We start from the raw sequence: 21,325 nt of genomic DNA, 5'->3' as shown, positions 1-21,325 counted from the left end.
GATCTTTAGGCTTGCAAGGAAATCTCTTTACCCATCCTGACTTTAGTCTTAAACAAATAATAATAGCTACTATATATACAAGGCAGTGTTAGGGTTTAGAACTAGGATGACCCACAAGAGCTCATGTGTTGAGCCTTGGACTCCAAAGCAGCTGTGTTCAGAGGTTTGGCATCTTGGAAGTGATTGGATTATGAAGGCTCTGACTTCATTTTTAGGTAGAGAAAGTGGGTCACCTTGAATCGTATATTTCTGCTTTGGCCACTTCCTGTCCTCCTATCCTCTTCCCAGTCTCTATGAGGCAAGTTGCTTTGTTCCACCACATAAGTCCTTCTATGATGTTCTGCCCTCAAACCATGGAACAAGTGACCATGAACTAAAACCTCTAAAATCCTGAGCCTCTGATCCTTTTCTTCCTGTTAAGTTGTTTTCTTTAAGTATTTTGTCACAATGTTGGGAGGCTGACTGGCATAGAGAACTGGTATCTATATCACAGGTGTGCCTTAATCTCCATTATCTATTTGTGACACCAAGGATGGAACGAGAAAGGCTTTGTTCTGGGGGCTCAGGTAAGGGGTTCTTTCCATTTCTAGACTCTGTCTGACTCTCTGCCATGGAAAAGAGATAGGAATAAGAGCTGTTTTCCAACTCAGTTATGTGCTAAGCTTGGTGCTAAGATCTTTGCACAGACTCATTCTTATGTTAGAGGAGACCATACCCCATGTTTAAAGAAGACATATTCCTATAGGTGGGGAGTGCCTTGCCAAAGGCCATTGGATAGTAAAGTCATGTAAATAGATGGACAAAACTTTATTTTCCTATACCATGAAAACTTCATGGTTCTCAACTAGAGATCACATAAACAATGAAGACAGAGGCCATGGATGTGCCTAAATGTCCTTCAATGCACCAGACACAATTACAATGCACTGTGACTTTCACACAATAGAGGATCATTCTGTGTCAAATGTCAGTGTCAAAAGGGCAATATTGCCAGCTAATTCCTGAATGTACACCATTCTCCAGGTATGACAATGAAGTTGCCTCGGCTAGCAAACCCAATTGCCATGTGCAGGGAGGACACCAGCTAGGGTGGGACAGGTGTGCTCTGAGTTTATGTCTCCCTCAAATTTGAATGTAGAGACTAATCTCCTGTATGTGGTTGCATTCAGAGCTCCATATTTGGGGAGGTGCAGTGATCATGAGGATGGATTTGTGTCTTTACATAAGAGAGATCCCTTGTTTTACCTTCCATGTGGGGAAGCATCAAGAAAATAGCCTTCTAAGAGCTAAATGGGCAGATAATGGATCTGTAGGCATGCAGGCTTTGAATTTCTCTGGCTCCAAAACTTGAAGAAATAAATTTCAGTTGTTTATTAGTCATCCAGTTGGAAGCAGTTTGCTACAGCAAGTTACACAAACTAAGACAGACCATACTTAATGATGTAGCTCAGCTATGTTTCTGTATTGAGAAGTGCGTGAGCTCACGTGTGTGTGTGTGTGTGTGTGTGTGTGTGTGTGTGTGTGTGTGTGTGTGTGTGTGTGTATCCAAAGCAGGAAGACTAGGTTTCTTCCTGAAAGAAACTGCCATGTTTGAGGGGACCCAAATCCAATCTTCCATCTTCTGATACCCAGTTCACAGCATTCACCACTTAGTATCACTGAGACATTGTGAGTCCATTGTTAAAAACCCACCATGTAACTTCTCTTACTCTCTCAGTGTCCACTTGTCTCTAGCCCACCTATCATGGATTGTATCTTAAACTGGCAGGTTAGAGTTGTGATGTTCCCTCTGCAGATGGAGACTGAAGTTCAGGAGGTTATGGTCACATCCTTTGGACTGAGATCAAGGACACATGGACTCAGTTCCTATGTAGCACCCAGGGTCCAGGGTTCTTGCCCTTGGTGCTGTTGTTGACATAGACCAATACTTCATGACTATCTGTCCTCTGAAAGATTCGTACATACCTGCAATGTGTTTTGATCATATTTGCCTCCAACTTTTCCTAAGCCTTCCTGACACATCTCCCTTTCCCACAACTTAATGTCCTTTCATGTATAAGCATGCGCGCAGCACACACACACACACACACACACACACACACACACACAGTTGTCAGTGGTTAATGCAGAGCTCATAACTGTTCCAAGTGCTCAGAATAAGGGACTTTTAAAGCTCAACCATAGAAGAAGCATCTATATCAGTCCTTTCCTTACTTATGGCTCAGGAAACATCGTGGGAAAGGGACTAGAAAGAATGTAAGTATCAGAGTATGTGGATAAGAGCTGTAAAAAGTCATCTTCTGGACAAAACAATGGCTGTTGAACTCATAAACACATAGCAGCTGTGGTTGCCTATATAGGACTTGCACAAGATCAAGGCAACCAATGTTCCAGCATCAGTGGGTCCTGAGTCACAACCCCTAGCTGAGAGATATCAGCTGTTATGGCTGCTGGGGAGGAAGAATCACTTTAAAGGTCTTACCTAGGCTGGGGCTAGCCTACCTTCAGACTGTTCTCCAGTTTTCAATGCCTTGTTCAGTGGAGTTTAGGCCTGTTACCCTTGGCATCAGACTAATATTTTTACACTGATGAAATCCAGCCCTGAGAACTCTCTTGGTACTGCCCTATTGACACGACTTAAATGTCCCCTGTATCCACAGTTCTTGTCCAATGTCCAATAGGAAGTAGCCCCTTAGTTAATTCCCAGGGTGCCATCTGGTTGGTTATTCCCAGGGTATGCACCACGAACCACAGCCTATTCTCATATCTACTGTCTGTCCAACTACCCCATTCACCACTGAAACTCAACTTCCAAGCAGCAGGTACCCCCTGGCTTGCTTACCTTTCTTTTTAAGTACTGGCTGAGTCAGAGTTGGAATCCAAACACTTTACGAGGAGGCTGCTGTGTCAGGTTGGCTCACAGATTTTATCAAACTGGAGGGACCTCTGGAAATCCCATCGCTATTATGGGTAAATAAAGCACACAGGTCCATATTTGGCTCTCCCTGTCCATTTTCCTTCCAGCTTCTGAGAAGCAGCATGAATAATATATTCTGCGTTTTTTGATTGAACTGTCAGCATGATTTATCTTGTAGCATCTTCTTCCCTCTCCCCCCTGTAAACAATGGTTTGTCTGCAGAGCTTTGTGCTAACATTCATCTTGATAATTTGCCTAAGGGGGTGGGAAGATGGTGACACTATTATTTTTTAACCCCCATAATGGATTTGAAGGGGAAAAAATTCTCCTTCATGGCATGGTGACAGAAAAGAAAAAAGAAATCAAGGTCAGACAGTGCATTGATTCCTTGCTGTTTTACAAACTGGTTCAGACTCGTTTCACAACTTGAGAATAATTCAAATTGGAAATCACCTCCTGTAAAACCATCAAATTAATGGTATTCCCATTACGCATCCTGCCCAACCATGTGAACAGTGAGCCTGGGCTACAGTTGCTAGAATTCTGTATCACAGTAAATAATGCCCTAACAAGACAGTGATTGCTCTCCGCCTTGTGAGTTCCCGAGCCATACCTCTTCAACAGGAGGGGTCCCAGCGGTCCCTTGTAGATGGTACAAGGCAATCTGAATGATTATGGATCCCTGAATATGGAGGACTGTGCTTCATGGGTTCTGCCTTCCTGAACTATTGGCGCCTCTGTGGCCATCCCTCTGTAACTGCCATGGGGAAGGAGAGGCATCGACAGTTGCTGGCGGGCTTGCTGAAATCTGTGATGATATGTGAGTGAGTGTGTGCATGTGAGTGTGAGGGTGAGCACATCTCCTCTCACCCACTCACCCATCTCCACCTGCTTTCCCGACGCCCACAGCTTATCAATCACAGTGGTCAATTTTAGTTCCTAAAATATTGTTATTTAGAATCAAATCCTTTCTCTTTATTCAGTCTCTGTTTCTTAAGCCTGAGATCCCCAAGGCTCCTGCTGCCTAGCCAATAGTGTGATGCCTGGCAGTATGTTAGAATGGTCTTCTGAACTTTAAATCGTAACTGTGCCCATACAACACCTCTAGAGTGCAGATTAATTGGTTTGGGGAAGGGACCTGGCATTGGATATTTTTAAATACTCCCTGGTGAATCTCCCATGCTGCTAAAGTTTGCCTCTGCCTCGACTCCATATAGTACATAGAGGGATGGGTGCTGAGGCTTGTCTGAACCCCCACCCCCAACACAACTGACACACACTCACACTATGCTTAAAAGTCAAAGATACTTCTGCATGGACTCTGTTGTTACCCTGCCTATGGAGTCCTAAATTTCCTTCTTTTCATGCACAGGCAACCCCATGAAGAACCTGTTTGTCTGTCTGGCTTGTGGATATCATGCTTGTTAGTGTCTCCATGCTTTGTTGGATGCTGTTTGTGAATCTCCAACACCTTCTCCCAAATTCACATTCAGGGTTCATTAATGTTTCAAGCCTAGTTTTAGGTTTTGTTTTTTCTAACTCCCTCCTGTAAACCTTTCCTCTATTATTGTGTTTTTATCGTGCATCAGCCATAGGAGTGTGGTGTGTAACTGACTCACTTATTTTCATAGGTCTTCCTGTAAAATCCTTGAAGGCAAAGGCTATATGTTATTTTTCTGTAGTAGCTCAGGGCTAAACAATGTGATAGGTACACAGTAAATTTTCAATAAGTATACACTGTTTTGTACATTCCAAATGCAAACCATAGAATGTGCTTGTCCTTTTGTCTTCAAGTGCGATTTTATTTAGATGTCCCCAAATATATACCTGTAATTGTGTTTAGATTAAGAGTGTGTAAAGAATGTTGCTGAATTAGTGCACTGTTGTGAAAGGAGAGAACAGAAAGTTGTGTGTGATGGTGCATGCCAGCCAGGATAGCCTACTTGGTAAGGTCTAAGTCAGTGAGACCCTGTCCCAAATGAAAAATGGGTTGCACCTGAAGAACAACACCATGAGGACAACCTATGCTCTTCCTTATGCCATTGTTCACGTGTGCACACATATGAACACACATGCACACATGGGGCGACGCATCAGCCTGAGCTATAATGCAAGACCCTGACTCAAAACAAAACAATTATAGCAGCCTTACACTGAGGTCAACTTCTTACTTCTTACCAGCTGTGTGGTATTAGACATGGTACTTAATGCTTCTGAGCCTGAATTTTCTCATCTGCATTACAACATTAATCATAACATTAGAAAATAGAATGGTATATCCTTACCATGAAAGCAAGCTTCATAGGATAGGCAAATGCTTAACATATATTAATAAGGTGGTGGGCCTGGAGAGACTGCTTAGTCAGGATAAGAGGGAGAATCCAGCCATCCTCCCACTGCAATCCTCCTCATAACCAGCATGAGTGGAGGCTGTTGGGTACCATTTTGGGCAGCACAGTGGACCACATATGGCTGAATTCCCAGGATACCCTTAAAAGATATGAGTTGCTTTTATCTCCATCCTGGGACCCAAGAATCAAGGTATTGAAAAACTCAGAAAGACACAGAGGGGACCCATGAGTATCTACACCAGTGGATGATTCTTTCTCCAGAGTTCATCACACTGACACTCCCTTCAGACTGCTTCCAGCAGCCACTTCCTCTGAGGATCTGTGGGATTTTTTGATTAGTCCCCAAATCAGACTCTGGTAGGATCTTCTAGATGGCTGTCAGTAGGGCAAGAATGAATCATTTCTTCTATCCCACCTCCCTTCCTCATGCCCAACCTTGAAAAGAGACATGGGACCATCTGCAAGCATGATGCCAGATTGAAAATCATTCTTGTTACTAATTAGGGCATGGTAACACACCCTGTTGGCAATTAGTGAGTTAATGTAGCGTGGACTGAATTACTTAGCATGATCGAAAGGTATGCCAAGCTCAGAACATTGATGTCAGTCGGAAGCTTCTGGGAGGTGGTGTCAAGGGGATGAGGGGGAGGCTGGAGCTCTGGAGTGGGGGCTCAGGAAGCTGTGGTTTGGCTGTGCTACTGTTTGAGCTGTGTGGTTTTGGATGAATCATCTACACTCTCTGGACTGCAGAGGTGAAAATAAGGGATTTGTTTCTGGGATGTGAAGAGAAGAGGAGGAAGAAAAGAGAAGATAGTGGTCATGGAGGCTTTGGCTAAAATACGGATGAAGCCTATTCACCCCTGTGCCTCCTACAAACAACCCCAGTAAGTGTAATCTTCAACCAAGCAGACCCAACTGTGCTGTAGAAATAGACAAACCTTAAACTTAGTGGTTTAGCTATATAAATGCTCATATATCACTCCAAGAAATCCCAAAGCTATACACGTGTCCACAGTGGAAGACACTGTAAGGGATTCTGACCTTGGTTCACGCATTCTTTAGTCATAAAGTGCCAGTAAGGGTTTACACCCATATCTTACCAGCTAATGGTGGCTCTGTGGCCCTGCCGTAGTCCTCCATGCAAGACTGGGAACTGTATGTGGCATGTCAACATTAAGGAAAGCCATTTAAATGGAAGAAAGATTTATATTGGATCATAGCATCTGAGTTTTTGGTAGGTGGTCACTTGTCTCTGCTATTTCTGGGTCTGAGATGAGACAGATCACCATGGTGAAAAATTCATCATAGCTGTCTACCATATGACAATTAGGGAGCAAAGAGAGCAGGAAGGGGAAGGTGATGGAGGCAAAATATGGATTCAAGGGCACACCCAGTGATCTACATCTTCCCACCTCCTAGAGTTTCTAGCACCTTCCAGTTGAGCTATGACTCTATGAATGGTTTAGTCCATTTATGATACCACAGTCCTCATGATCCAGACACCTATAGATACCATCTGTATGTATATATATATATATGTGTGTGTGTGTGTGTGTGTGTTCATCCTATCAATTCTATTCCTCTAGAGAACCCTGACTAATACCTAATAAAGAGACCACATCCTCAATCCACACTCAATACATGAGCATTTTCAGGGAACTTCAGATTGATATCACAACCATGATGAAGTTCAAAGCTAATAATCTACCTTGCAAAGGGAGAAAGGAGCCTCCCTCAGGCTGGGGATCTTATTTACAAACAATTCTATGGGTTCTTCCCTCTTTCTTTTCAACTATCCTTGCTTTTCTTACAAAGACATTGAGATTCTGAATGCTTCTGAGTGTGCGTACTTATTTACACTACTGGGGATTTGATGAACTGGAATTTCATCCATAATCTTGGATATCAAGGCTCTAGATCTTAATCCCTCATCATACTATTTCCATAAAGCTATAGGGACTTCCCCATCTCTGAAATCCCAAAACACCTCTGAAGCACTGAGCCTTAGTGGCCTCAAAGGAACTTATTTGCTAGCATAAAACATTCAACCTGGTAGTTCAAGTCAGCCACCACTGTTACTGGATTCCACCATCAGAATTTAACAGGGTGTCAGGGTAGTATGGGCCAACTACACTACTCCTGGGTATTCATCTGAAAGCCCCCAAGTCAGCATTCTGCAAAGACATGCTCACCCATGTTTATTACTGCTTTCTAATTACTGAGATATGGGACCAGACTATATATTCATAAGATGATAAACTACTGAAGAAAATGTAGCACACAATGGAGTACCATTTAACTACAAAGAACAAAATTATGTCATTTGCAAGAATATGGATGCAACTGGAGATCATTAATGTTGGGTAAAATAAGCCAAACTTACAAAAACAAATACTACATTCCCTATGAAGTAAAAGCAGAAGCAGGGCTGTTTAGGAAGATGAAAAGAAGGGAACAGGGTACACAGAGGCTAAGGAGGATGAATGAAGTAATAATCTCATAGCAGCACACAGGAGGTTAAAACTCAGGATGGAAAAGGGTGGCATGACTGCCCCAGTCCTGGACCTAGAGAGATGAGAAGTACAGCAAACCTTGGGCACTTGACTCTTGGGACACTGTACTTTTCAGTGCAAGCAGCCCTGTCCAAATTTCTTAGCAGGGCTGGTGTCCAAGGAGATGGTGGTAACACATGCACAAAATCTAAGGAGCAAACAGCTTTGGAGACAGCACTATGACAGCATCATTGTCCACAATGATCCTCACAGAAGCAGCAGCAGCCTCAGTGGAGTTGTGTGTGAAGAGCAGACACAAATGTGGGAACATGGACAGAAGTAAAAGAGGAAGACTGGACCATGACGGGAGTTTGGGCATGTCTTGAGCCTGGAAATGCATTGGGATCTGGAAGAAGAAGCAAGTGTTTGATTAATTTTGTTGATTGAGATTTTTTTGGCTTAGCTAGTTTAATTCTGAGTTACTTCCTGTCCATTAGTTTGATTTCTGCTTAGGGACAGCAATAGGTTTTGTCATTGGTTGTTTTAAGTGGTAATTTGCTGAGGTCAGTCTGTTGAAAAGAGACTACATGTATCATGGTGTCCACCAGGGACTGCTGTGAGTACAGATGTGAGAGTAGTCACCCTGGTGGGTGCTGCAGCCTACTGCTCTAAGCCATTAGCATACACAATTAAATGCTGGTTATGACACACCCATCTCTCCTTTTTAATGTATTTTAGTGCTGTGCTTTGGAGCAGGCACCAAGAAACCCACAATCCCAAACACCAGCCATGTAACCAGGCCCTCTCACCCAGCCTTTTTTGTCTATGGTACAGGCATAGATAGTTGTAGTCTCTGCTACAAAGGGGTTAGTGAAAAAAATCTGATGAATTCATAGCAATGGCAAGACTAGAAAGATACCTGAGGCACAGCAGACACTCTGTGAGATGTCATTTTGTAAATGTGGGTAGAAAGGCTTCATCTACCAACATTTGTTGGTGCCAAGGCAGATACAAATATATGTAAACAAACATGATCTCTGCTTCCATGGAGCTTCGTAGACAGGTTATATGACAGAGAACTACAGGGACAATTCCAGCACATTACTGAGAGGGTACAGGAAGGACAAACAGGCCACTTTTAAAAAGAGTATGTGGAGCAGGGCATGATGGTACATACATTTAATCTCAGTACTCAGGAGGCAGAGGCAGGTGGGTCTCTGTGAGTTCAAGTCCAGCTGGGTCTACAAGCAAGTTCCAGTCAGGGATGTTGCACAAAGAGACAAAGTCAAAGGAGTGGGGGTGAAGGAGCGTGTGCATCTATGTTTCTTTTTAAACAAATTCTGGTTTATTCATTGCTTGTTGCTTGCCTGTTTGCTTCCTAAAGAAAGAAAAAAAGAAAGAGCAGAGTTGGGCTGGAGGATCTGGAAGGAGTATGGATTTTTTTCAAAAAAATGCATTTTTTATATGTGTGTGGACACATACACAAACCTACCAAGACTTGCAAGTGGAGGTCAAAGTTCAACACTTGGGAGTCAGTTCTCTCCTTCCTCCATGTGGGTCCTGGGGATCAAACTCAAGCCATCAGGCTTATCAGGAAGTGTCTTTATGCACTGAGCCCTATAGCTGGCCCCAGGATTTCTTTTGTAGCATGCATTACAAGGACACATTAGATCTATGCATACAGAACATTACTCAGTTTGCTTATTCTAAACTGATACCTTCCCCAGCCAGACTGGTGCCCAAAGGAGGGCAGGACTGACAGCAGCTGAAACTGACCAAATGTATAGTCCCTATGTGCTTGACTCCAGATTGTCCAGAAAGACATTGGTGAAGAAGTGTAGGAAGAAGTGTAGAAGAGAGTAAGGAGAGAGGACCCAGCATCGTGAGGCTGACACCTGATTGAAGCAGCAAGGTTGACCTTTAAAAATGGTGTGTGTGTGTGTGTGTGTGTGTGTGTGTGTGTGTACCTGTGAGTACATGTGTCAGCATGTGCATGTAAGAGTGCATAAATATACCTGTGTGTAGAGGTCAGACATCAGCCTTGGGTATCTTCCCTCAAAAGCCTTCTGGAGTAGGTTGTGTCTTTTGGGGACAATGTCTCCTATTGGCCTGGGGCCTAGCCAGTCTGGCCAGTCAGTCACAGTGATTCCCTTGACTCAATTTCCTCAACCCTTGGATTATAAACATGTGCTACCACACCCACCTTTTCTGTGTAGTTGCTGGGGATTAAACTCGGACAATCATGCTGAACAAACATTTTACTGAGTCGTCCCCTTAGCCCAGATACTGCCTTTTTCCGCATCCTGTATAACTTCTGGGGTGAGCCCCTCATCTTCACAGATCAACAACTCTGAATAAAGCACCTTAAGTGTTAATTCCTGTTTCCACTCATTGGCATTTGTGTTGTCTGACAGCATAAGTCCCTAGAATTCTAATCACCATGTGACATGTATTATGGTGGAAATGGCACAGAGTACTGGCAGCCTCGAGGAGCTTTCAGTGGTGGAAGAGTTCGTTAAGAAGGTGACATTCGCAGTGTGGCCATGTGCCAAGGGAAGCTGCTTTGGAGAAGGAAGAGTCACGCCCTTGCTTCTTAGTTCCTTCCTCACATTGGAAGAGAGATCTTTGTATAGATGCAAACTGAGCCTCCTTATGGAACAGCAATTGTTTTCCTGTGCCATGGAGTGAAGACAGAACACTCTTAGCCTTGGTTTTGTGGTTCTATATCTGCTTCAACTTCTCTCTGGTATATATTCTCTTTTGCTCTTGTTGTTCTAGGAATTCTGGTACCTGTCTGGCACCTGTCTTAGGTGCTCTTCTATACTGTGAAGAGACACCATAACCAAGGCAAGTTACAAAGGAAATCCTTTAATTAAGTGTTTGTATACTGTTTCAAAAGATGACTTTGTTTCATGATTGAGGAGAACATGGCAGTGCACAGACTGGCACAATGCTGTAAAGTTAGTTGAGAGCTTTACATCCTGATTCACAGGCCTGACATTGGTTTTTCAAACTTGAAAGCTCAGCTCTTCCAACAAGGTCACAACTCCTAATCATTCTAATTCTTGTCAAATTGTTCACCAACTGGTGCTGGAGCACTCAAATATGTGAGCCTAAGGAGTAGGCTCTCCTTGAATTTCATTTGCATAAGATTTCTGATGATGGTTTTCTTTATTGCTTGAACTTTCCTTTAATTCTTTTTCATAAGTTGGAAGCTTAGCTGGGTGAGCTCTTGTCATGAGGGTACTACTCCCTTTATTTTATTTTGAATCAGGCTTTTCTTGAAGTCTTTATGTCCTTGAGCACAGAACATGGCCCACACATTACATTTCCTAGTAGTCTTTTTCTCCTTGAGCTGTAAATTTTGTATTTCTCATTGCCCAGTTGTTCTTCTACATTTTAGATCTTCACAATAGTCATCAATAATAATCATGTGTCATAGTCAACACTAGGCTATCTTGAAATATCCTGTGCCTATACCATTAGCCCAAAGACTTCGATTTTTAGAACAAGGGCAAAAAGAAACATATCACAAGAATGGTATTTAGACCAGCTGCTAATATTCTTTCTCTCTGAAAAACTGAGGAGGCTCCCTCCAGTCCATGTCACTCTTAGCATCTTTGTCTTCCATGCTCCTACTAGAGTAGCTCAACAAACCCTGCTTTAGTCTTCAACTGCTTTTCTTACATCGGAAAGTCTTCTATCTTCGTCCAAACAACAGCATAGTCAGGCCTCTCACAATGATATCCAAGCCCCTGGTACCAACTTCTGTCTTATTTGTATGGAAAGATCATGTACCTGTAGCCCTAACCACACCCGTTTGGGCATGGCCACAGGTATGTGGGAGAAGGCAGGGAGATAAATAGCTAGGAGGAAGAGGATAGGGCCTGCTTGGGGTTCCGGTCGAGTTTCAGGGACTAGCAGATCACTGACCTCAGATTCTTGGCTTCTCATGTAAGTGACTTCTCCCTAATAAAGTATCATACAACTTCCCTTCCCTATATACTTGGTGTGGTTTAATATTCCCCATCATTTAGTGTCAGAAGTGGGATTGTGTGATATACTGGTTATGTGTTTTATGTTATAATATTTGAAAAAATGTTCCAATTTGCTGGAGACATATGCTGGAGCACTATCTGTTTTTATTTGTGCAGGTATACCCATAACTGCCATCACCTTTAAGAGATATGTGATAGCAGAATCAGCCTTTTCAGAGCTAAGAGCAGTAGCCCATTCGAACCCTGAAAATGCGTCTATGGTATGGTGCACATATTTTAATCTTCCATATTCTGGAAAGTAAAATACATCCATTTGCCAAATTTCATTTCTGTGAATACCTTTGGGATTACTGCCTGCTGGTAATGGCATTTGATTATAGAATGAACAAGCAGGGCAGTTTCTATTTCCTTGGCTTGCTGCCAATTGATAGAAAAATCCTCCTTTAAGCCTTTGCTATTAACATGGTGATTTTTTAAATGAAATTGTAGCATAGTTCCTATAATAAACAATCAATCCCATCATTGCCTTGTGCTAGAGGACCTGGAAGACCCATATGGGATCTAATGTGATATATATATATATATATATACATATATATATATGTGTGTGTGTGTGTGTGTGTGTGTGTGTGCGTGCATGCATGCGTGTGTGTGTGTGTGTGTGTATGATGAGGTTTATTTCTGATAGTTTTCTGTAATTGTATAAACAACTAGGTTAATTCCATATCATCAAGAATAAATTCAGTGATATCAATGTGTAAGACGACTCTCTCCACATATTGCGAGTCAGTATCTATATTGAGAGGCTCTGTAAAATCGATTAGTACCATGAGAATGTTGTACAATTCTACCTTTTGTAAAGAGTTGTAAGGTCTTTGAACTACTTTACGTATATTATAACCTGCTTTTCCTGACTTGATTGCATCAGTATAGAATGTAGGAACTCCAGAGATTGGCATTTTGCTTAAAATATGTGGAAGGATCCAAATTGTTTTCTTTATGAATTTGATTCTCTCTGTTTTGGGATAATTGTTACTAATCATTCCCAAAAAGTTACTGCAAGCCCTTTGCCAATATTTATTATCCTTCCATAAGGAAGAAATTTCTTCATTAGTTAAAGGTACTATAATCTCTGTTGGGTCCCTTCCAGTTAGTTGGCAAAGTCTTAATTTTCCTTTTAAAATCAAATCACAGACCTTTTCTATGTATGTCTTCAGTTTTTATTATGTTTATGTGGCAGAAATATCCATTCTAATATGATATCTGCCCTCTGCATTAATATCCCTGAGGGATAATCTCTAGATGGTAAAATAACCAGAATACAGTCTAGTTTTGGATCTACACTGTCCTCATGTGCTTCTAGTATTCTCTTTTCCACCCATTCTAATTCCTTTTCAGCCTCAGCTGATAATATTTGTGGATTATTTAATTCTTTGTCTCCTTTTAGGGCCATTTTAGGTGTTTTAAATAATGCCTTTGTACTCCAATAATTGTCTGTAGTTGAGAAATCTTTCCTAGTAGTTTTTAAAGATTATTAAGAGTCTGGTAATGATCTCTCCTTATCTGTAATTTTTGCAGTACAATTCTTTGTAAATCTATTTTATAACCCAAATAATTAATAGAATCTCCTCTTTGTATTTTTCAGGGGCAATCTGTAATCCTTAGTGAGGTAAAATTTCCTTCACTACCTCAAACATCTTTTGCAATGTTCCTTCTTCAAATCAGCCATAGTATGTCATCCATAAATTATGGATTGTGGAAATTGTTTTTTAATTATTCCAAAGATTTTTGCACAAAATACTGGCACAGAGTAGGAATATTTAACATTCTCTGGGGCAAAACCTTCCATAGAAATCTCCTAACTGGTTGAGAATTGTTATAGGTAGGCACCGTGGAGGCAAATTTTTCCCTGTGTTTTTCTTTAAAGGTATAGTGAAGAAACAATCTTTTAGATCAATCACTATAGTTGTCCATTCTTTAGGTATCAGAGAAAACAATGGCATCTCAGGCTGTAGAGAGCCAATAGGTTACTTCATTGATGGCTCTCAGATCACCAAGTATCCTCCATTTACCAGACTTCTTTTTGATCACAGACATAGGGGAATTCCACAGACTGGTAGCTTCTTCAATATGTCCAGCATTTAGCTGTTCATGAACCAGCTTTTTCTGAAGCCTCTAGCTTCTCAGACGTCATAGGCCATTGCCCTGCCCAGACAGGTTCATCTGTTAGTCATTTTAAGGATAGCATTTTTGGTTCCTCTGTAGGGTTGGCACTCATATTCTGTTTCTGTACAGCCTGTTTTGGTTGGCATCTGTTTTCTGTAGGGCCTTAAAATATGTTTTTCTGCCATCAAGAGCTTGTTTATGATTCATATCTGACACAGGAGGAATGTTAATCTGAGTATTCCATTGCTGTAATAGATCAGAACTCCAAAGAGTTACAGTGATGTCTGTGACATATGGCCTTAGTCTTCCTTTTTGTCCATCTGGCCCTATACAGCCAACCCATCTCATTCTTTGTTTTATTGGATATAGGGTTCCAATCGCTAAGAATTGAAGATTTACTTTTTGTCGGGGCCATCTGGAAGGCCAGGAATTTGGGGTTATGATGGTGACATCAGCTCCAGTGTCTACACATTAACTGGTCATTTGGGTCTGTGATCCTGTATAGGAGTTTGCCAAATTATACATTTTTTGTTTCCTCCAGTTTTGATTGGTTCATCCTCAGTATCTAATCTGTCATTCAGGGTGGTATTATTCTTTAAAATAGGCAGTGGATCTTCTATTTGTCCTTGGAGAGAATGTCCTCCACAGTGATTGGTAATTATTGAACCATTTTTTACATTCATTGGTCCAGTGTCGACCTTTGCCATATATCCTCCATAATCCAGAAGGCTGGGGCTTCTGTTTGAATCATTTACAACTTCCCTTCCCTATATACTTGGTGTGGCTTAATATTCCTCATCACTTACTTATTTATTTTGTTGCTGTGAAGAGACACTATAACTCTAATAGCTTATGGAGGAAATAATTTAATTAAGTGCTTGCTTAGAGTTTCAGAGGGCTAGTCCATTATCATGGTAGGGAGCATAATGACAAGCAGTCATGGTGCTAGAACTGTAGCTGAGAGCTTTACATCCTGATCCACAGGCAGGAGTGAGAGGAGAAGCAGAGGGCAGAGGGAGAGGTAAGAGAGAGGAGAGGAGAGGGAGGAGAGGAGAGGAGAGGAGAGTAGAAGAGAGGAGAGGAGAGCAGAGGAGAGGAGAGGAGAGAGGAGAGAGATCAGGCCTGCTGTGACCATTTGAAACTTCAAAGTCTACCCCCAGGGATACACCATTTTCAACAAAGCCACACCTACTCGAACATGCCACATCCCCTTATCCTTCTCTAATAGCTCATCAAGTGTTGATTGAGCATATGGGAGCATTCTCATTCAAACCACCTCCTTCCTTCCTCCCTCTCTCCTACCCACCTTCCCTTCATCCTTCCTTCTATCCTACTTTATTTCTAAGGTAAGTTGATCAATTTTCATCCTCCTAAAATCAGTGCACTGGTGCCCTAGATGGTCTCTGAGCTCTATAGTGATCTCTGGCTCTAGTAAAATTTCCTTGCATTCTTCTACCCAGTCAGAGTCATCTATATGAATCTATGTATGATTCTGATCATCCGTGTATGTGTGTGTTACAGATTGACCTGGATCTGGGTGCACTTAATTTTCAGCATATTCTGGCACAGCTACAGCCTAGTAAGTGTTGGCAGAAGGAAGGATGTATCCTTGAAGGCAGTGGTACACCATTCGGGGCACATAACAAGCAAAAGGTCTCCAGCACAACTCATTGCTGTGTCTGTAGTGAGCACAGTATCTGTGTTCATGGTATAGGTGAGTGTATGGCAAAGATGGGTCAGGATCTTACCAGGGAGCAAAGGTTCTCAAGGTCAAGTTCTGAGGCTTAGGTACAAGCATCAGAATGGATGTGGTTAGCAGACTGCAAGATATAACAGTGTCTGATCATTTAATGTCTCGTTTTAAACATGTAGATCATTGTTGAGTGTCTTCACAAGAAAATGTCAGGAAAACCAGCAATGAGAAGCTGAAATATTAAATGTGGAGATGTGATTCAGTTCTTATGGTGCTTGAATTCTTGGGTTCAAACACCAGGACTATACAAAACTAGGCATGGTGGTGATCATCTGCAATCTTAATACTTAGGAGATAAAAACAGGAAGATCAAAAGTTCACTTGCATCCTGCACCATGAGATAATTTCAAGACTAGCATGGAATATACAAGATCTTGTCTCTAATGTGTGTTTATATGTATACTTATATATATAATTTATATATTATTTATTATTATATATAATATTATATATTATTTATATATTGTATATATGAATAAATTTTTTGCCTTTGTATCAAGATTGCTTATAGAACTTCCTATGATCATCTAAGTAACTAGGTGACCTCTAGCAGAAAAAATCCAAGTAAAGAAGTTTTGGGTTATTCCCACATAACTGTGGGGCAGGACTCTGGCAATTTCCACAGTATTCCTTGTATACCTGAGCCCATGTGTGAAAAGCATGGACGGTGGCAGCTATAGGAAAGGTGTTAGCAGGATTAGACAGAAAGTATTTAAAGCAGGTGCCATAGGCAGCACAACAGAGCTGCTCAATATACTGACATTCCTCCTGTCCCCATTGTTCATGGCTTCAGGAACTTGCCACATAACAATGATGAACTGTGGAAATTATATTGGAGGAAAAGGAGAGCTAACAAAAGCTGTTGCTGAAGACTCAAGTGGAAAATACTCCCTCAAATCTATTGGTAGGTTGGTCCTGTGCTCAGGTGAATCACAGCCATAAGTAGGAGACAAAGACTCTGGTCTCATGGAGCTGGAGTTTAGAGTCCAAGATGTTTAGCTTATTTGTGAAGGATGTTGAGCTTAGTTACTCACCAGTTACAAAAGCAAATGGGAAAATATATCCCTGGAAACTTGAGAAAAAAATCAGCAGATTGTGTTTTTTCTTCAAAGCATTTGCTGTATTCCAGCTGCCCCAGTAACGGCTGAGACCTGAACAGTTTCTGACGAACTCTTGAATATCTGCTTTGACTGTCACTCATGGCCAAGAAACTTCTCTGACTAAGGCAGAATGTTGCACCAGACTGTGGATATAAATAAACGATTTAAATGATGGCTTTGTGATCATGAAGAGAGTTTCTGAAACCACATGCAAGAGGATGGGAATGCACATAGGCAACTGGGGAAGGGGATATGAGCACACACACTGTATACCAAAAGAATTTGTCTAAAACAAAACAAATATACCAGTCACTATGAGCTTATTGGAGTTTCCTTCCGTTCCTTATTCTGTGTTCATTAGTTTTACTTAATCAGTGACAGAAATGTGTTCATGTGTTGTTAATGCTTCGTGTACACCATTCTTAATGACTGCATAATGCCCCATATAATGAATGAATGACTCAACCAATCATCTATCATTGTACGTTTGCACATAAAGAACCCACCACCACTGCCTTCCATGCTTTGGAATGTCTGTTTAGAGTAGTCTCAGAGCTGAGACATCTGGATGAGCAGCTATGTGGAGTCATTTAAAGATCCTGAAACATCCCACTCAACTGCTTTTAGCAGTGCCTAGACAAAGCCTGTTTATGGTGTCCCTTTGAGAATAGGGAAGAGAGTGAGAATTCTGCAAAGAAGAGGTAGAATTAATCCTCATAGTTAAGATGGAATGCTAAATATTATTGCTCTTCTTTAGCATGGATGGCACATTATGTATAGTTCACCTGAATATAAATAGCTCAGATTGTGACATTACATTATTCATGATGAACCAAGTGTCCATGGTCTGAAAGGCACACTGCTCAGCTACATGGTTTTCTCACTAATTAATCAGCAGGTAGAAAATAAACTGTGTTCCTTAGGAAAAGGAATCAAGAGGGCACGATATTTATTGAACATTTATTATGTGCTGGGATTTAATATAAATCATTTCACTTAGTAAGCAGCCTTGAGCTCAATAAAGAATTCATTGTAGACTCCCACAGACTGCCAGCATGTCACCCTCCTCCACCTCATGACCTCACATGGTTGGCAATGCTCAGTTAAAGAGTCTGTGAGCTGTTCTGTGACTTTGCTGGGAGGGCATTAGGAAGGTGGATCAGTTACAATCAGGAAATGAAGAGCTTGGGGGCCAGGGTGAAACAGGCCATGCAACTTTTTCGGGCAGAGATTCTGGTGGCCATTTGTAATTCACTTTTTTCTTTTATTCCTGTGTGAGAGTTCAATCATTTCTCATTTGTGCATATGTCTCTGTGTGTGCAAATGTATGCATGAGTATGGAGGCCTGTTATCTTCCTTATTTTCTATCTATCCTGTTTTTTAAGACAGGGTTTTCTTCATTGAAATTCAAGCTCCCTTATTGGCTAGATAGGTTTCCAGGATGTTCCAGGTGTCCTCCTGTCTCTTCTGTCCCAGAACTGGGATTATAGGAGCATGACACCATCCTGGCTTTTCCCATAGGTACTGAATATCTGAACTCAGGCCCCCATACTTATTTGGCAAGTGCTTTAACAACTAAATCACCTCCCCATGCCTAGTATATTTTTGAGTATTGGTCATGCAACATCAAAGACCTCTGAACTGTATTTGAGAAGAGGAATAATGGATTCTGCATGGCTCAATTACTTCTTCACAAGTGCTGAACTGAACCTTCCATGAGCCTGAGATGCACAGTGATTTTATGTCAGGAACATAAGCATGTGTTATCCTTAACAACTCATTAATGTCTAGATAAACAGTTAAATGACTTTTGCTCCTATGTGCACATATAGTTATCTGTGGAATTGTATCTATTTTTATATTTTATTAAAGCTTACATATAATATATAAATATGTTGTTAGAGCTTCCAACGCCTCCCTCTTTTTGCGTTTGAGAATTGATAAGCCAATTTTTGTGCAAATCCTGTCTTAGTTTGTTTTCTATTGCTGTGATAAAACACCACTACTAGAAGCATCTTGTGAAGGAAATGATTTATTTCAGCTTATAAGTGTGGTGCACCAGGAAGGGAAGTAGGGGCAGAAATTCAAGGCAGGAACTGGAAGCAGGAACTCAAGCAGAAACCATGAAGGAAAGCTGCTTACTTACTTTTCCCCATTGCTTGCCCAGCCTGCTTTCTTACACACCCCAGGATCATTTGCTCAGGGGAAGCTCCACACATAGTGAGCTGGGCCCACATACATTGATCAACAATCAAACGTCTCCAAATTTGCATACAAATCAATCTGGTGGGAACATTTTCTCAATTGATGTTACCTCTTCCCAGGTTACCCTAGTTTGCCTCAGGCAGACAAGAAATCAACATATGTAGCTGTTGTGGGTTCATGACTCAAAGGTTGTGTCTTACCTAGAAAATGGTTCTTGTGACCGCACAGCAGGTGCGACAGGTTCTCACAGGTTCCAATGGACAGCTCCAAACCAACAGTCACACTGAGCAGTCTGGTTAAACTAAAGTGGTCATGAATCTAGGGAAAAAACAGAATCATGTGTCATGAGTCTAAGAAAGGGACTAGTAGTGGGGGAGGAAGTTTTGATAGGAATGAGAGGGAGATTGGAGAGGGAGATCGGAGAGGGAGAGACTAATCAAATATATTGGATGTGATCACCAAAGAATAAACCTAATTTTAAAATGTTGAGAACTTACACACAGGGTCATTGCAACTTTTGATTAGTTTATAGGCAAATGGGTGATCTGACAGACTGGGTTAGAGAGATCGATTGTGACAGCCTGTGTCAGAGGGGAAGTGGTCATAAACTAGCTTTCATTGATAACATGTCCATAACTCATGAACCTTACCACGGGGCACACATTTTTGTCTTCTCTGCACCCATCATCTTTCCCTTAAGGAATAAAGAGAAATAAATGAAATGTATGTGTTCTCCAAACCACCTGGAAATTCCAAGCACATGTCTTCTCCTTCGACAGACCAAACATATATCAGAATTAGGTGAGTCTAAAAGACCCAGGCCTCAGGGTGTTGCCGAAACTGAGAGGGTGAAACATTGTTCCTCTGTGAGTGTCTCACTGCTACCAGATTCAGTGATGTTTTAGGACATCTGAGTATTTAAGCAGCCCAGGCCAGACTTTCATGTCATGTATGGGAAAAGGAGAGGAGTCTCAAAGTGGTGGTCAAAATAAGACAGTAATTCCTTTCTTGAATCCCTGAGAAGAGGGTGATACTGATCTCAGGAAACATCCAACCTTCTGCTGGAGATTCTCTGACCTCCTGACTGACCATTCCTTCTGATATTCCTATTACTGCTGTGACAGGGGAAAGGAAGGCAAAGTCATGCTCAGTTTGCTTGAATGACTCTCCTTTTGTTTTCATATGTGGTGAGTGAACGTTAGGGATGAGAGAGAAAAAGAAAGGGATGGAGGAGAGAGGAAGGTGGGAGAAGGGAAAGAGAGGGAGAGAGACAGGAAAGGGGGAGAGTTAGAATGGTGTTGAAAGTCTTTGGAAGCTACAAAATGCTGTTTATAAAAGGGAATGTTATGATAGTTTAACTGATCACCCGAGTGAGGAACATTCCAAACATTTAATAGCAGAATGTGAAATGAGTGTACAATAACCACAGAGTGTATCCAACCTGCAAATTTCTCTCAGAAACTAGTCATTAATCTATTTCAGCCCCATACCAACTGAAAGACCACTTAATGCCATCATTTATACCAAGACTTCCTGTTCTAAATCAGTATTTTATGAGATTATCATGGAATGAAATACATGAGGTTAATTCTCAATTCTGGGCAAAGGTTTCACCTAGTTTCTATGTAAGGTTCTATCTTGCCTTCAGATCATGCCCTGGATTTGTCTAGGAGAATGATGCTTCATTATCTTTCTGTTGTTTAAGTCAGACACTTTTCACTGTTTAGCTATCATTTCTTGACTAATAACATGATACATTCCTACCAAGTTGTTCAGAAAAAAAATTTCACTCGTTTGCTCTGAGAACAAATGCCATGAGCTATCTATGCTTCCCTTTTGCTGTGTCTCCAGGAAAACATTCAATGTTCACTATAGTGATCAGTTCATCCGAGGACTCTGGGGACAGCAGGGTTTTTTTTCCAGATCTGTGTCAATGGCTTTGTTTAGCTTTATTTGTGCTATATCTTAGGAGTCTGCAGGGACTTCAGATAGTCTGAGATGGGATCAGCTACTTATTGACTTATACTTAATTTCAGGAAAGACTTTAAACTTAATGACTATAAACAGCAATGGTTCCTGCTCCTATAGAATTAGAATTATGCAATGAGAGAGGACCTTAAAGATTATCAAGTCTAACTACTGATCTCAGGGCATATTAAAACATACAAGATTTAAAACCAGACACCCTAGGTTTTCATGTTGGCACTAAACTGAACAGGATAGCTATGTACCCTTACAAGAATTTCGCAAAGCCTGAATCTTTGTGTCCTCACCTGCAAACTAGATACAATGACTCCTAAACTGAAGATGTGTAAAAGACAATCATTTATGAACACACTTTTC

Source organism: Mesocricetus auratus, unplaced genomic scaffold (genome assembly GCF_017639785.1).
Source record: "Mesocricetus auratus isolate SY011 unplaced genomic scaffold, BCM_Maur_2.0 Super-Scaffold_4256, whole genome shotgun sequence".
Classification (NCBI taxonomy): domain Eukaryota; kingdom Metazoa; phylum Chordata; class Mammalia; order Rodentia; family Cricetidae; genus Mesocricetus; species Mesocricetus auratus.
Note: the sequence above shows the minus strand (reverse complement) of the source record.